Below are 18,992 nucleotides of genomic sequence, written 5' to 3' on the forward strand. Positions count from 1 at the left end.
ACAGATGGTGGCACTGGGTGATGCTAGGGGCCAAAAGGACAGTTCTAACCAGCTACACACAACCACCCACGCACCCAACCTCAGCCACACACACACATACATATATGCAAGAGGACGATGTGATGCACATCTCATAGTTTACACATATATGCACAAATGTTCAGCACAACGCAACATGTACATGCAAGCAAACCCACTCAAACGCTTTCCCTTTCTGATCTTCTGTCTCTTTTCCACTGGTTACGCAAACCTAAATGTACTAATGTTTCATTTAGAAGCTCAATGAGTCGATCACTGCTTGTCAAAGCTGAATTTTCATTTTAAATGACATATTTTTTGCAAAAACAGTATGTGGCTGCAGTCGTATGAGAAATTTACTAATTACATTTTGCTCAATCTTTCTTCGATTTGCAGCTGTGGTCTTGCGCTGCTGAAGACCTGCTTTCATTCTCAGCGCGTTCAGTGAGCTGCGTTTTAGCCCGTGTGGCTGGCACAGGTAGCGCATATCAAAATCCTCATTGTTTGTTGAGCAGGATCTACTTTTGTTTTTTCTCAGTCAGATAGACTGAAAGAGAGAGAGAGCGAGAGAACATCTTTGGAGCAGGTTTTTGATGTGTGCATGCATTTGAAAAAGTATGAACGTACTATGGATGTATTATTCATGCAGCGTGATTGTGAATGGTGTTCACATGTCCCCCCAGTCCAGTGTGTTCTCGAAGCTTCTCTGTGAGGAAAGGCTGAAAAAAGCAGGCGACGAGAGTGAAAGAAAGGGAGGAGGAGAGGTGGTGATGGAATACATGTGAGGAAAGTGGAGACAGGGGGTAGAGTGGCGGAAGGGGCGGGGACGGAGGAAGTGAACGTGTAAACCAAGTGAGGAGATAGAGGGAGAGACTGAAAAATAGAGGCACAGACGGACAGAGAAGGACAAATATAGAGAGAATGGGAGCATGGTGGGGGTAAAGGAGGGAGAGAAATTGAGGGAAACAGAGTGGGAGAGACAGAGGGAGTAGGCAGAGGAGAGGAGGCGGGAGGGAAGGGATACTGCATTTTAGTGATGGCACAGACTGAGGCTGCAGCAGCAGACAGAGAACGATGAGAGAGGTAGAAATTAAAAAAGAGCAGCAGTGCATTGTCAGGGAGAGTACAGCAGGATTCCAACGCAGGTAAAATATCAAACTATAAATGAATGAAATATTGACAAAGCTAATTTAAATACTACTATACTGATAGTTTTGACTAACAGAGACTTGGAGAGGCCTTTTCCTCTGTGACAGCAGTTAACCTGCCGAACCATTCATCCTTTAAATCCATGCATGTACCCATCTTCATCTTCCTCTGTTCACCGTCTTACCCTTCATCCATCCTTGTGCCTCTGTCTTCACACCTTTTCTTGCTAACCATCTTTCCATTCCACCCACTCACCCACCCATAAGCTTTTCTGCCCCCTTTTCTGAGAACATCTCAGTGTGTTCTTAGAGTGTAAAAGACAGTGGTATTTACAGTAAACATGCTTCTGTCCTTTCTTCTCCTCTTTTCAGACTGTCACAAAAACATATTTGGAGAGCCAGCTGTGAGGGTTAAAGAGAGGAAAAATGGACCAAACTTGCTACAGGGACTGCGGCGAGTGAAAAAGGCATTTCACCAGTGGGAAGAGGAGAAACTAAGCCTTCTGTAATCAAATGAGTAAGACTACTAGCAACAGCAAAAACACAGACAGGATCAAGCATTTAAAAGCAGACTCCTGCCTCTGTTGGGAAAAAGTATGACTGGCTCCTTTTTGTCTTTCTGTTTGACTGTCTATCCACAGTCTGTCCTTCTGTCTGTGTCAGCAGGATGAAAAGGCATCATTTCAGCGCCTAGGACCTAAAAAAATGCTGAACAAATCCTGATGGTTGTTAGAGAAGCGAGGCACTAAAAAAAAAAGAACATTTGCAAGCTTCTGGAAGGAAAAGGGAGGAGAGAGCGGTATGACTCAGAGCACAGCAGCTCAAATGCCGCGTTTTCTGCATGCAAGAGGAGAGGTGGAGGGAGATAGAGGAACAATGAGGAAGATATAAAGCGGGGGGGAAAAAAATCAGAGAGGACTTGACCAGAATTGAGCTGTCATTAGACAGAAGAAGGACAGGATGAGGACAGAAGTAACCACGCAGGCAGGCAGGCAGTGAGTGATATATAGGCCACGTGAATCAGGTTGCAAGAGGGAGAGGAAGGCAAGAAGAGGGTGAATATAGAAAGTGGAAGGTTTCATTTGACTGAAGCCAGTTGAGGGAAGGTTGAGTGAAGGTTTGCTGCAGGGTTAGTGGATGGAGAACTGCAAAAAAGGACAGTAGGAGGGGATTAATGAAAGATTGTTTGAGCTCCTTGCGGGCAAGAAAGTCCTGCGTGGCTGTGTTTTACCTCCAGGAGAGAACCTGGCAGAGGTTTGGATATGGAGCAAGTTTCATGAGGGTTAAATAGAAGAAGGCAATGATGGAGGGTAGAAAGGTTAGAGCAATATTGGAAATACAATAAAGCACAGAAGGACAGAAAGACGGAGCTGAAGAGAAAACACTGCAGACCAGAGAACATGAGATCCAGCGCACAGTGATGGGGACATGGAAACTTTAACTGTGACAGCAGCACAGCAAGAGATTGCTGTTAAATATTGATGCCGACAGGCCACTCTGGCAAGAACATGCTACTTGCTCCACAGAGGGGAAAACAGAAGAGATGCAACTGATTTCTTTCTCTCTGAGGAGTTTTTACACCAGAATAGTCAAGCTGAGCGATATGAAGCAGAGATGTTGGCACAAAATAACATAAGACATGCAAAATAGCCAGGAGTTGGCTTCCTGGAGGTTTTTTGGGCAGCTGTCCAACTTCTTTGGATTGACTGCAATGACTTTCTAGAGAAAGGAGGACCTTTAGGAAGAGGACCGATATTTGAGCGATCTCATGAGGACCACAACATTTTCTTCTTTTCTACAAGAAGAACACTGATTTACATTTTGGATTGAAATGCTTCACCTGCTTCTACAGCGCCAGTCCTGCCAGATGAGTTAAGCCAACACTGCTGAAGCATAAATGATTTTCTTGTGTGTTTCCTGCAAGGATTAGATTTGAGTATTTGACCAATAGAAGACTGCTTGAGGAAATATGCGAGGAAATTCTTGGACTGAATAAAGTCCCACTGCCTCTTGATCTCTAAACATTCAGTAACTGCCATTTCTCCAACCTGAATTTCTGATTCCTCAAAACATCAAAAAACAGCAACACAATGCCACAATCTCCATCCAGCTGCAAATAGTCCAGCTGTGTGTTTATGTGAGGCTGCGCAGGGGGTGTGTAAGGACTGTGGATGTGCTCAGCTGTGTTTGTGGATATGCTTGTGTGTGTGTAGTGGTGTGTGTGTGTGTGTTTGCGCTGAGCTTCGAACCCAGCTGTGTCGAAGTGTATTCTCAAAGAGTTACCCAGAACTGCTTGTGTGTGTGTGTCGCCTGGATTCTTGGCACCAGCGACAGCGCTGGACCTGAACAGCAGTGGAAAGAGGGGGGACAGGGAGGGGAGGGAGGAGGAGAAGAAGAAGGAGGCGAGAGAAACCAGCAGGACGGTGGAGAAGAAAAAACTGACAGCATGCTCGGATAAAGAGAAGAAAGAAAGGAGTCTTCGACTGCCCCCCTGGTGCAATGTATGGTGAGTACAAATATCTGCAAAAGCATGTAATGGTACACAAAAATCACTGCTTGGCATGAACGGTGGAGCCATCGTTTTGGTATATGTTCAGTACGTGAGAAAAAACAAAAGATGGCATCACATTTTTTTCCAATAACTTAAAAAAGGGGCATTTTTAGAATTGTCTAATAGGCTGCAATTCTTTGCTGGCATGCTGCATGTTGTCAGCTGTATGCTACCATGTATGAAAAAATTAAACTGGAAAAAAGTCCATTAAGAAATGGTGAAAAAAAGTAGTGGTCCCCTACTTTCTTTTGTGCACCTGACACTGACGACGCAGCTTTCTTCTTTGAAAAAACTGTGGATAAGCATGTCCAAGGGGACTTGTGTTTACAAGTGTCATGTGCACATGGTGGCAGTTTGTTTGGCACGTAGAAAGTGAGCAGAAAAGTCATCTGAAAAGCATGTGGCATATATGTTGAAGTAAATTGGTACATTGTATCTCTAAGTGCTTACACTGCTAGACCACTGCCATGCCAAAAGCATTTCAGATTACGCTTATGCTCAACAATTTTTGTTAAAAATTCTCACAGTAATTAATAAGATTCACAGAAAATGCCAAGTTTCATGCTTGACCAGAGTTTGGGAACCCCAAATTTCTACTTATATGATATGCTTTCACAGCATCTTTGGACATGTGTGGCTGTGTGTCTCTGTGTATCACCTTTTTAAAGATCATATTCCCCACAGGAGCTTGGTCAAGGTGAAAGGTGAAAGGTCAGAGATCAGGGTTATTAAATTAAATTCATTTAATTTAATGCAGGTCATGTGATCTGACACAGTCCATATGATATGCAAGCCGAGGGGGTGACATTATGCATCCATCCACTGATTCACACAGTTTAATGTAGGTCACATGATAGCAGTGCCCAGAGGGTCACATGACATCCAGCCTGGGATTTGAATAAAAAGTGACTCATCATCATTTTTAACCACACAATATTATTTTGTATTAATGGAGAATTAAAGACTTTCAGTCTAGGAAATATCTTCTAGCTCTCCTAACAATTAACAACAATTCAGGCAAAACATAGAAACAATTCCCCTGAGCACAGTACAAAAATGTTAACGTGCCTAACATAAAGTGAGAAAGCACTTTCTATATAGGTACATGCCAAAAGAAGAAAAAAAAAAATCAATAAACATCAGAGCAAGTTTGGACCTGAGGACTAACCTGCACTGAGTAAAATAAGTTGTATGTATGGTGTGATTTGCTTGGGACCAACTAAATGTTCCATGTTGGTATTAGAGATGATATTAAAATGTCCACTAATATTTGACATGCTGCAAAGATCACTTTGTTGTTTCTGAGAAGAAGCTAAATATTTATAGCATTAGCATTATGCTTTGATTATTTTACATTTTATTAAAAAATTTTTTAAATCAAGTATAAAATGCAATGTTGTTCGACCAGAACCAACAAGCTGAGTTGAGTTGTTGAGCAGTTAACTCAGCGAGTTCTTGTTATCCCCGTGTTTCTCCGACACTTTCTCACTCACACAGATGCACTCCATCTCTTCCCTTTCTGTCACAAACACATATACACAGTCACTCTGTCGTGAAGTAGGCACCCTCTTTGCTTCTTCTTTCCACACAAGCACACATACACACATCATTAACAACACACATGCACCAGCGTGGAGAAGGAAGGACTGTTGCTGAGGAGAAGTGACAGTTGCTTGATGGCCGCTGGCCTTATATTCCAGCAGTGCTGGCCAGCCAAGCCCGTAATGAGGCTGTGTCATAAAGATCTGGCTCCCACACCATCACCATGATGTAATGCAAATCAGCTCTGTGTGTGTGTGTGTGTGTGTGTGTGTGTGTGTGTGTGTGTGTGTGTGTGTGTGTGTGTGTGTGTGTGAAAGAGAGAGAGAGAGAGAGGACAATGGTAAAATTACTCTATTTGACTACATTACTATATATGCTACATTCTCCACAGCACACGGTGCCCATACATGTTTCCTTTGTGCATGTGCGTGACAGTGATCTAAGACTAAACAGAGTCTCTGTTCAGTGTGGCAAGTACAAAAACTGTAAGATTAATGACTGAGACTTTCAGTGAAGTCAATAATTCTACCAGTCAATGACACCAATCAATACTTGCAATTCCTTCCTTCCTGTGACCACTACTGGCTATACAGCCAACACATACAGCACAGTTCACCACAGGATAACTTAAATCTGCTATTGTAGTTGACATTATTATTATTTTATTTGCTAAACAGTGACCTCACTGTGTACAAATAGCTAGATTAGGAATCAAGAGGTCAGATTTTCTGTTAATGAGAAGTCAGCGTTGATGAGTTACACACAGAGAGACTAGGTTTTAGTTACCATAGTTTCTGTTGGCATAAATAAGCTTTATTTATTCATATATATCCATCCAGTTTTTATTTATCCAATGTTATTTATACAGCACCAAATCACAACAACAGTCACCTCACGGCGCTTTATATTGCAGGGCTCTACAATAATACATACAGAGAAAAACCCAACAATCATATGAACCCATATGAGCAAGCTCTTTGGTGACAGTGGGAAGGAAAAACTCCCTTTTAACAGGAAGAAACCTCCGGCCGGCAGAACCAGGGTCAGGGAGGGGCAGCCAGCCGCCTGCTGCTGAGGTGAGAGAAGGAAGATAGGATAAAAGACATGCTGTGGAAGAGAGACAGAGATTAATATATACATATATATATATATATATACATATATATATATATGTATATATATATACATATATATATATATATATGTATATATATATACATATATATTTACATTTTTGATTGTATTATTATGAGACAATTATTTTTATTATCATCAGTATGAGATGTGTAATAAATCACATTTATTTGGAAGTATAAAAGACAAGGGGAAGAAGATAAAAAAAAGTTGTACTGCTGGTTTTAGCCTTCCAGTACCTCCGAGTGAATAACTAGTAATAAATGGAAGCCGACTACAGGAGTATTGTGGCTCAGCAGGAAGCACGCAGATATTTTTTTATGCCTGAGTCTTCATTTTGAGGTCATCTGGATTAAAAAAAAGTTAATATTATTGTTTCCTATTTTCCTATTTTCAAATTATTAGTCACATAATAAGTCACTGAAGGGTCTTTGTTCAATGTTAAACAATACCACCATGATCCAGATCATCCATGGATAGTACTATCTTGTGACATACTGCTGAACAGTGTCAGTATGCAGACTACTAACTAATGCCAAACTAACAATCAATTATTTTTATTTATAAAATTCCAAAACAATCCTATCACATACATTTATCTCCATTTCCTTTAGCTCTTCTTTTGTACCCCTACAATCCTTTTTAGTATCAGGTCCTCTAATCGCTTACTTACTGGTTTCAATTGTGACATATTTATTTGTAATGCTGTTGCTCTTATTAGAACGTTAGGATTACCTGACTGGTATTGATGGTTTGGATGCTAACAGATGAAGCACAGAGGTGGAGCCTTCTGGCAGGACTGTCTCTAATTATGTCTGCATCTCTACAATGTGTCTGTCATTTTAAACATTCAAGAAATATTTCCAAAGTAGAGTTTTACCAATATTGCTTAGTTCATTAGTACTGATGCATAGCAGGCTATTTGGAGCACACACTATTCAAAAATATAGAGAACCACTGCCAGCAGAAGCAGCATTTTTTTGTATATGACTAGAGGCAATAGATACTTTTATCAGTGCCTCCACAAATCTGTTATCTATTATGCATTACTACAGCAATAAGTGTATGGCTACATGGACATAACTCTGCAGCAGCGAGTCTTGTTTACTGTTCTCAGGCTGATCTTCAATCAATAATTCTACTGGCATAAATATTTAATGTATATTGTATATTGATAATAATACAAAACCTACTTGAGTTATTTTTTAGCTTGTTGAGATCATTACACAGCTTCAAAGGAAGCGCACCATACAAGAAAATAAAACCTGCTGCTGATATTGATGCAAAATGAAATTAGTTACTTCTACTGATACGATATCATTCTAATGTAAAGCATTCATCCCACAAGCCTCAGTTTCATCTCAGGATGTTTCCATGAGATTGCTTTGGTAGCAAATTGCTATGTGACCTCAGATTCCGACTCCCATATGCACACTGCGCTGTAGATGGACCATCTGTAGGGAATTTATATAACTTCCTATATAAATTAATCTGACAGCGATATAAGCAGAGGAGCTATCTGCACCAATTATGATGAATTTTATGCATGAGTTTTACGGGGCAGACTGCTTTGCATTGCTCAGTCAGCGGGGGAGCCGATGGTGAATTCCCCAGTGTTACTGCACTTTACACTGCCCTGATTGTTAGGTTCAAAACAAGTTCGGGATAATTGCTATTTGTGAAATATTAGCAATAATTTACAGATCAGATTCAAATTGTGATTGTTTTTAAAAGACTTTAATCACATGCTTTTCTAAAATATTACTTCTCAATTACGCCTCAAAAAAGCTGAACAGTCATAATTAGGGACATACACGCTTTTATTTTTCGTTTTTCAGGAGGATTCCAGTATTATACTGATTTATGCTTGCCTATACTGCAGGAATACTTTTTTTAACAAGGCCATTTCATTAGAATAGGCAAATTAACTGCTCTAGCCGTGGTAAAAGGATAAAATAGTAGAGTACGATAGTCCAGTGCAAAAACACATTAGGATATTTCAGTGCTTTATGGTACAAATATATTATAATATTCAAAAGGCTAAGAACTAAATAGGATATTTTATTGCAGCTCCTTCTCTTTTGTTCTTGAAATAGCAGTGAGTTATAGAGGTTTAAATGACTAAAATATACAGCATGTATTTAAATATTAATTCAAATCGAGTAAATGCTTGAGCTGCTTCAGTTAGTTCTAATGTGGGTTCTTAAAAGGAGAAATGAAGGAAGCAAGAGGGAGAATATAAAATCCTGAAATAGATTTGAAACTACCCAGCCTGTGTGAACGATACAGCATATTACATGTACAGTATACTAGTGTATACACTGTGTATATATATCAGTCAAAAGTTTTAGAACACCCCAATGTTCCCAGTTTTTAATTGAAAATTATGCAGTTTATCTCATTGCACTCTGAAATGAAAGCATAGTACAAATAAGAAAGCAGAGTTTAAAAAGAAATTATGGAATCAATTTATAGATCAAAATGTAATCTAAACTTTTGACTCTTCAAAGTTCCACCTTTGGCAGCTGAACACACCCATGTCATTCTTTCTATAATAGAACTCAAATATTCTTCAGAAAGTTCTTCCCATATCTGTTGCTGAAGCTCCCATAAATGTGCGGCATTATAGATTGCTTTGCTTTCAATCTTCTGTCCAGTTCATCCCAAACCAGCTTGATGGGGTTTAAGTCTGGAGGCTGTGCTGGCGACTCCATGTTTTCAAGCTTACCATCTTGTTCTTTTTTCCTGAGGTAGTTCTGGCATACCTTGGACTTATGTTTGGGGTCATTATCTTGCTGTAGGATGAACCCCTGGCCAACTAGGTGCATACCAGAGAGTATTGCATGGCGCTGCAGAATGCTTGGTTCAGGGCGCCTCTCACTATGTACAAGTCACCGACCCTGGATCCAGCAAAACAGCCCCAGACCGTCAACAAACGTCCTCCTCCATGTTTGACAGTTGATGGCACAAACTGTGGAACCCTCCTTCCGCCTTCTCAACGACACACAAAGATTCTGAGTGATGAACTGAAGATTTCAAATTTTGATTCATCAGCCCATAATACCTTCTTCCAGTGTTCAGTAATCCAGTGTCAATGTTTTATGGCCTAGGCAAGTCTCCTTCTCTTATTCTCACGTCTAAGCAATGGCTTTCTTGCTGCAACTCGTACCGTCAAACCTGCAGCTCGAGGTCTTCTCACTTAACACTGAGACTTTCTTACTACGACCACTATTATGCTTGAAGCTGTTGTCCTGTGAGCCACCTAGCTGCTGTTAACTTTCAGAAACGTATCCTCTGATTCAGTTGTGCCTTTGGGTCTGCTTTTGGGTCGGACCTCTTCTTGTCAGCGTTTGCCTTTTGATGGTGAAGGAAACTGTACTCACTGACACCTTGACTTTCTTTGCAATTTCTCTGTAAGAAAGACCAACATTTGTGTTATGGTGTCTCTTCCATTGTGAATTGCCTTTTTCTTGTCATTTTTGTAGTAACACACTACGTTCTGCAGTACAATACCCTCAAATCATGAGTGTTAGAGAATCGACACCCACCCACCAATTCACTGTTCCTCTTCATTAGCCACAGATACACAAATGCATGCATATTCATGATGTATATGTACATTTATAGCAAGCAAAACAACCATCCAGATCAATGTTTAATTTCATTGCACCTTTTGCAGTGCAATTGAACTTAAATACTGTAGGTAGTAGTAATTTGAGATATGTAACATGGGTTTTAGTAGTATTGTCACTTCTCAGTTGTAGTGATTGCAGGTCCTTACATTGTTGCTATTAAACAAGCAAAGCGAGAACAGCATTTAATCAAAGCATCACAGATCCAACAACCAAAGTACCACATAATACCATTGCTTTTACAATTGCATAATCAAAGACATAATTATCATAATTATACTTCTGATAAAATAAGAAATTAAATCTTCAAAGAACCAGACACAATGCTTGAAAATTCATTTCAGTTCAATTGTGTTTATGCTCATATCCCCAAATCAAAGCAATAGTTATCTCATGGCACTTTATATTGTAAAGTAAAAAGCCTGCACTGTAAGAGAGAAAACCCCAACAGAAAAAGAAAAAAGGAGAGCATAGAGAGACAGGCCAAAACAGAAAGTGTGGGAGAGAGAAGACAAATTTTAATGACATGTAGTAATGGTGCATGAACACATACAGTGGAAAGATGGGAATGGAGAAGACATGTTCAGTGCATCATGGGAAGTCTCCCAGGGCCTGGGTCCACCACAGCATAACTAAGACACATCTCAGGGAAAGTTTTAAGCTTCATTTGAAGAGGAGAGAGGGTTTCTGCTGCCTGAATACTAACTGGGAGTTGCCTGCAGTCTGAGAGCAAAGTGCCCTCTTAGGATAATATGGTACTATGAAGTCTTCAAGAGGTGATGGGACTTCATCTGTGTGTGAGGGGGGGGGAATGCATTGTTGTTGCATTCTAACACTATGCTATAATGATAGGTAACAGGTAGCTTGGTATGTGGCTTCATAACTTTAATGGACTTAGAGCCTGTTGCTCAGATATCTACTGCATGTGGCTGAGATGCACAGCAATCTGGTTTGGGTCTTATTGTTCAAAGAAAAACATTTATGAAAAATATTGTATTAATTGAAAAGTTTCTAGTAGCTATTTGTGAAGGAAAAGCATCAGTCTTCTCTTACTTTAATTTCTGTAAGAGGATCAAATGGAAGAGCCTTTAACAGGTGGCCAACATTTTTTCATCTCCAGCATCCATGACTTAAACTCACAATCAACACCTAACATCAGAAGTGGTGAATAGTTGCAATGTGCTGTAGTTCAAATGTATTCTACTTTCTCACTTTTTCTCCTCTATTTCTATGCTTTATGGCTTCAACTTTTGAGGTGTGCCATGAATCCCCTTTAAGTGGGTTGGAAATAATCATGTTACACTGCTGAATGACTCAACTGCATCAAAAGAGTGTGCTGTTTCTCTAGTTCTATACAGGACATGGACACAAAAACAATCGCACCCTTGGGCAACCGGAACAGCTGTTAGATGTTGAAATGTTTAGCCAGCAGACCACCAAAATGAAAAGATTGAACAACAAGTGTAGAGAGTAGAGAACCGGGGCAGAGAAACTCTTTGAGGATGAATAGCTACTAGTGTTTATTATGTATGTACATGTCTGGACTTACTGATGTTAAAGAGTTCAGAGGGAATATGTACTCTTTCATAACAACACATTATAAAAAAATATTGTTTCTATGGCCAGTTTTTGTCAATACTACTTCCTTCCACTGTAAGGGCGTGGATTATAGAAAAAAACTGGATGAAAGTGGACTTAGTCATGGATGGTTCAGTGTACTGGACAGCCCAACAGTCTTACTCATTTTAGAATATATTCACACACACACACACACACACACACACACACACACACACACACACACACACACACGCTTGTGTCGTCGTAATCCTAACCTCCCTTTTTCTGTGTGCTCCCAAACTGTCTCCAAGGACGGCTGATAATTCCCTCATCAGCATCTGACCTTATTCATTTTTAAAGGACACCACTGATCCCTCACAGCTCTAGTGCTTAGCAACAGAGCATACGGAGGAACAAAAGCATGGAAGAAGACATAATGTAATGAATTTTACAGACTGTGGATTTTGAAGAATTTTGACAAAAGATTTAATTGAAATATTGGAACCAGCTAGAAGAAAAGATGCTTATATGAAATTGCTTTAGGAATATTTAAGAAATGACGAGATTGGGGTACATCGATTCAGTGGCAATAAAACATTTGTGAAGCCTTTACAGTTATCAGGATTTCTAAATTTCTGAAGGTGTTTTAGTTTTGGATACCACGAGTGCCATGTCTCGTACAGAGAATAGTATTTTTGCATTACCAAAAATTTATCAGCACATAGCCAATGAACAAATAGCAAATTTCGCACACATGATGACTGTACTGTCCACACTTATTTATATTGTTCACTACAGGACATGGGGTCTACTGTATGTCAAAGCAACATACTTGCTGACTTTTCTCTGAGTGACAGCTGCCTGTTGCTGTTTTGGAGACAGCGCTGGAATCATTCTTTCCATCTCTGTCGCTGGTGTTGAGCTGTTGTGCTAAATATGCGTTTTCTCTCTTGGAGTTGAAGAAGAGCTCCTCACAGAGAGGTCTGAGCCTGGTACTGCACGGGCAGTCTGCAGGCACCGAGTGGAGCTGTGCTCACTCATTTCTACAAATTGTGTAATGTCAATAATGCATGAGTCAGCCAGTAGTATGGGGTACTGTGGTTTGTATTAATGTTACTATTATATATTGACAGAATTATTATAGTTTTGTACTTTCTAATTAGCTTTTTATTTTCATTTTATTTCGACTTTTTGTGTTTTAATTAAGTTTAGTTTCACTTAGTTTCCAAATTAGATTTTCTCACTTCAGTTTAGTTTTCTTTGTTTGAAAATGTTTAGTTTAGTTTTAATTAGTTTCAGTTTTTGTTTTAGTCTTTTAAATTATTGTGGTATGGTATGTAGGCACGATTTAGGAAAATCAGAACTGGTATTACAGTAAGAACACAGCCCTACGAACACATAGTTTGAGCTACATGTATGAAATTTGGCTCACACGTGTATCATGCTGAGGCGAACAAAAAAGTCAGTGGGACCACTGATGCAAACCCAACAGGAAGTCCGCCATTTTGGATTGAAGGTGCCATTTTGGCTCTAATTTTTCCATTTCCAGGCCTCGTACTTTTGCGAACTCCTCCTTGGGATTTGATCGTATAAGCTTCATATTTGGTCAGTGTCAACTACACACCTGGGCCATATTAAATTTTAGAGCTTTTGAGTTTTCAGGATACGGTGTGACCGTGGCGGCACGGCGAATTTTGATCATTCACCATGAAAATCTTATTGCCTCTCATTCTGTTATACATTGTCTGATCTGGACCAAAGAGCCATCATATAATAAGGATCCACCCCTGAAAAAATTTCAACTGCCACATTTGATATCAATGACAGCGCCACCTAGTGGGAACAGGAAATGTCATGTTTTACACTTTGGGGTACAGTATAGTGATGGGTGACGTCTGCAGACTCAAATTTCTCCAGGAAAGCCTTAAGGAGTTGGTCTTGGGTTACATTGAAAAGTGTGAGTTTTCACGAAAGGGTGTGACCCCGAAAGCATGGCGAACTTTGACGTCTTGCCATGAAGAAACAAATTAGTATAACTCAAAGAAAACCAGTCTGATCAGTATCAGACTTTACAGGCATGATGTCAGACCTGCCCTGAATAGATTGATATGCCCATTGTTAGGAATATGCAGAGCGCCACCTAGTGGGAACAGGAAATGTCATGTCTTTCACTTTGATAAACTGATTTTCACAGGTTCATCAGGTCCACCTCAAAAGTGGTAAATATTAACATTAGTCCCTCATGATGCTTCAGTAAGAAAATTGTGAGTTTAAACTGAACGGCGCACCCTGGTGGCAAGGCGGTTCACCATGAAAGATGAAGTGGCTTTTGAGGGGCTTGGAAAGTGCAAAAACTCTTGGAGTTTGGCCCACACCTCCAGTGTGATAAAGGCTTTGTTGTTATATTTTCATGGAATATTGTGAAATGGCTCCACAGCGCCCCCTACAAAATTTCAAAACATCAGCCCCTGCTGTGTTTCATCCATGAGGTTGAAACCTGGTAAGCTTATGGAAGATATCAAGATGTACAAAAAAGTCTTTTCAAGCAATATCCTAAATCCAACAGGAAGTCAGCCATTTTAAAATTAATGTGTAATTTTGGCAACATTTTCCCCTCTTTTCAGGCCTCATACTTTGACAAACTCCTCCTCATGATTTCATCAAAATGACGTGATCTCTGGTGCATGGAGTCTATAGACCTTTGTGATAATGAATTGTAAAGCTTTTAATGTTTGGCGAAACGGGGTGGTCATGGTGCCACATGGAGGTTCACTCACTAGCCAGAAAGTAGCAATCTGCTGTCACTCAAAAGCACAATGTCCAATCTCTCCCAAACGTGGCAGCCATGAGTCGAGAGTCGAGCTCGTAAATGTTCGATATGCCATTTGTCAGTCATGGTTAGAACGCCACCTAATGGGACGACTATAATCATCATTGAACGAGATGAAATTTTAGCTTGTGGTTCTACACATGATTTCCATCAATGTGACATCAGATCGGATGTGCTGGGTGTAGGTGTTGGGCGTGGCTGAACGCGCGGTGTGCGAGGGCCCTCTTAACGCTGCTTGCAGCTTTAATTTAATTAGTTTTTCTCTGGTACTTTGAACACTGAAGTGATGAGAATGAGAGATGAATTAGGTGGAGGAGGGAGGAGTAGGGTAAGGATATAAACATGCAAAAACAATGAAGTGGGGTCATGTAAGGGTTGGATACAGCACACACAAGATACACAAGGATACACAAGTTAGCTAGATCAAGCCAGATCAGCTAGAGCTTAACAAACAGCAGGTTGCTTGTAACTGTCCACTACATACATCACACGTAGTGTTTTTTATTTTACCAAATCACTGCATTTTTTGTAAATATTAATATTTTATTGTATTTATTGCTGTGCACGCTTATTATTTCTCTTTCTGTAGGGTTTCTTTGTGTATCTGTAATGTTAGATATAGTCGAAGTTTAATTTTGACATTGAGGTGAGATGCTTGACCCAACTGTTGTGTCTTATTTGTCAAATTTCACCAAGTGTTTAGCAAATGCAAGAAATAGTAAATATCAAAAGAATGCAGGAAAAATGAATGTGTTTGTGTTGTGATGGGGAAAGAGAGGAACAGTTTTCAGCAATTCTGTGTTAGAAGTAATGAACCTGTTTCTTCCTCTTCTCCTTTCAGCTTTGTTGCTGTCTCTTAATTCTTCTTCACTGTGTCTGTTGCTAGGCGTCACGCCCTGTGGGGGTGGGGTTCTGTGATGGTAACAATGGTCCCGGGCAGCCGCTATGTCTGCAGCGCTCACGCAAGAGAGGATGACTCCACGAATGACCGTGAAGAGCGAATCTTAGCAGTGCTGGGCATCATTGGGACCATTCTCAATCTTTTAGTGGTCATATTTGTCTACATCTACACCTCCGTCACCTAAGGCTTTCTGCTGGACTTGAGCATGGAGATGCTGGCACAATACTTTTACCAACACTGCCATCCCTCTCTTTAAGTATTTCTATACTAAGAGGGTTTGATTATTTGACGTAAGCGCTGACTTATGAGGATTGTTGGCAGTTTGATCAGCTGGATTGTAACTATTTTTATCTACACCTGCATCTACACTGTTTACTCCTTAAGACAGCTCTGCTCTGCTAGCTAAAGACTGCCTGCAGTCACAGAGGAGGAGCTTCATGTGGAATTGCCTGGACGTTCCTGTACTGTTCATATTAACTGTGTCATTTCTTTCCCCACAGTGTGTCCATTATGGCAACAGTGATATACTTGTATTTATATTGCTCCATGACTGTGGGCTAACATTTATGGGATGTCTCAGACAGCAGGAGAGGAGGTCATGATTGTCTTCGATTTAATGGTGTTCAAATTTGAAAGCCATGTTCCTTCCACACTTTTGTGCAAACTTAAAAAAAAACCAAAACACTGCCATTTATCTAAAAGGTCACAAAAACAAGACACTTTTGATTCAACCAGAACAAATGAGTTGATAAGAAAGGTATATGCTCCTAAAACTATTACTTGGGACCAAGATTGTTAAACTAATTATTATCATTATCAACAGCGGGATCCTTTAGCCTATCTGCTCCCAACACCCATAAATCTACTTGAACAGAACATCGATACTAACACACAAATAATCCAAGCGTCCAGTGAAATACCACTTTTATTAATTAACAGATTTCTTGAAAAAGTTTTACATGGACCTGACGTGTCCATACCTGAGCACACCAGAAGAAAGATTCCTGGCTGTGCTAGGAGTCATTGGCATTGTCCTTAACCTCCTGCTTCTAGTCTTTGTCTATATATACACTTCTATCTGATACATCACAGTTTTTCTGTCAGAATACAGTGCTGTTTATCTATGATCACATTCCTCTAACTTACTACAATGATCACATCTTGCATTAAGGAGGTTATTTTATTGCACTTGTCTAAATTGGTAAACTGTGACATGGTTTATATCGCATATGGAGATTGCATCTCATTCTAGTTTGTAATGGAAATACAAAATGTGAAAATATTTGCTCTACAGTTGGTTTTTTATACAGTACTCTTACACATGTGTGAATCACGAGATGTTTACTTAAGCTTATATTGCTGTATTGAAATACTCTTTATAACGCTTTGACCAATATAACTCATTGAAGTGTTTCTGTTCATTCCACACGATTACCGATATTAAAAACACAAAGACATGAAACTGGATGACGTTTTAGCCTTTGCAGAAGCTTTGTACATCAGCAAAGATTCCTCTGTGCATAATTGGGGCCACAAAATGATCGTCTGTGTTGTGTTGCCATGTTTCTGTGATTGGATATGGAAACCAGGCACAGAGCAGCAACACAGAGTGCAAAGCATGAAAAAGAGACAATGTCACACAAATCAAGACTGTGTACTTTTGCAGTGCGACACAAAGGACTACAACAGTGATAAACAAACTGGTGAGAAACAGCATGGCTTGTCAGAAAAAAGAGGACATCAAATCTCTCTACAAAGCTTCACCATCTATCTTGAAACTCGGAAAGGCACAAAAAACTCCCCGGGATTTGGTTACAACCTGTTCAATGGAGCTGCATGTCATTATGGATATAATTTTAGGTTTAAGAGCTGTGACTGTATTGGAGGAGCAAAGCAAAATGAAGCTGACAAGCAAGCAGGGAGGACTGGCTCGAATCTACACTTTATCCTCATCATTCTTTTCTCCACCAACAAGCTGACACCAGAGAAGACATAGTAACACGTGAGTCCCTGCTGTCATTTCATAGAGCACAGGAACCATTTATTTCCCAAAATGAATGACCAGCGACTCTGAGTGCTCTCTTAACTTTCTGAGATTTCTGTTGGCTTGTGTGGAAAACCTTGATATTTTATAATTTCTGCATATGATTACTTGTTACACTGTGTATGTAAGCTCTTAGGTTTAGTAGCAATTTGACATTGAGTGTTTTGTTTGGTTTGTTGTCAAGTAAATCCAAAAGTCACAATCACTATACAAGAAAATGTTTGGAATGAAACTCAGTGTAGATGGTTCTGTTGACCACAGTCTATTTTTATAAATTGTACAGGGTTCAGACAAGTGTGCCCACAGCCTATACTAAATACTGGATAATAAGTGGCCACCACAGACTAGCTCCAAAACTGAGTTAATCTCCAGGGAGTCCCATGGTAAAATGACCAAATTTACAACAGAAATGACCATGTCTGAATTGTGGGATTTAAAAAACCCTTCTCTTTAAAAAAGTAATTGCATAGGGGTTATTTTTTAAAAATATATAATTTACCTGTTTTAAATTGTATTAAGGCTTAAAGGCTTATTAGTGGCACAGCCACTTCGATTGGCAGGTGTGTGCAGACACTTGCTGCTGTATCCTGTAGCTGTATGCTAAGCTTCACCTCTGCTAGCCACAGAAAAGTACCTCTCAAAGTATATGTGGTGTTGGTGCCTTTTGGAATATTTTTAATGCAACTATCTGACAAATAACATGGCTTATTGAGAAGTTGATTACTAACAGCTGTCAAAGAAATCCACGCTGCAATTTAAGTGAGCGATATTCTAGCATTTTGTTGTACTATGCACTACTTTGCAAGTATCTGTGTATGTGTTATGCACCCATACAGTCTATGGATGCACCTTGCTAACCAAGCTTGCTAGCCTTAGCTGTATTACGCCACCCTCTCATCCAAACATGGTCACTTATGGCCAAGGAAAATGTATGTGTTGGCAACCAGAAAGCTAAAACCAAGGCTTTAAAATGGAACTTCACGAACCAATGAATGATTTCATGGTGGTTACATCAATCTTTCACATGCGGTGAAGAAAATTCATTTAAAGATGCATAAGCAACTCACATGAGAACTCTCTGAACTTCTCACTTGCACATTTACGCTTACACAGATTATGATTAGTATGTCTTTTCTTGCAAACCCCTCACTGCATTTTCCCCTGACCTCAAGTAGCACATCAAACTCTTTCTGCAACATTATAACTGGAGGCTATAACCTATAACCTGTTTAATTATGTTACTGTTTCTTGCCCTGTTCATTGTGTAATCAATGGAATCAATGGACTACCTATAATAATAAAACCTACATTTTAATAAACTGATTTTTTTTCCTGTCGTTGTTTTTGAACAATTCAAGTTTTATGTCTGGCAAAGAGTATAAAGTATAAACCAAAAAGTCTTCACTTTTGTGCTCACACACCAGCTGCTTTCATATCAGTTTGTGGGTTTATCTCCACCTTTTATAGCACATAAGAACATTTTAGTGCTAGCCTACTTAGATCATGGAGATTTGCACCTTTATTTCCTGTCACATTTAATAATTTAGTTTGTATTTCAAGTGTGAGCTGAGACACAGAATGAGGCAAACCTTTGGTTTGATGGAAATCTGCTGTAACCCACTAAACATTCGA

The 18,992-nt window shown here is 39.7% G+C and overlaps 1 long non-coding RNA gene across 1 annotated transcript; it reads left to right on the forward strand.

The window, feature by feature from the left end:
* The first annotated feature begins 1,007 nt into the window (after positions 1–1,007).
* On the forward strand, positions 1,008–18,679 carry LOC147314471 (uncharacterized). The gene is made up of 3 exons (XR_015124667.1): positions 1,008–1,163; positions 1,539–3,672; positions 15,302–18,679. It is a non-coding gene; the product is annotated as an uncharacterized LOC147314471 (long non-coding RNA).
* Positions 18,680–18,992: the final 313 nt, after the last annotated feature.

Source organism: Aulonocara sp. 'chitande type north' Nkhata Bay, linkage group LG14 (assembly GCF_057382095.1).
Source record: "Aulonocara sp. 'chitande type north' Nkhata Bay isolate Kocher_YH1m ecotype deep benthic linkage group LG14, A_spYH_male_GT1.1, whole genome shotgun sequence".
NCBI classification, from domain to species: Eukaryota; Metazoa; Chordata; class Actinopteri; order Cichliformes; family Cichlidae; genus Aulonocara; species Aulonocara sp. 'chitande type north' Nkhata Bay.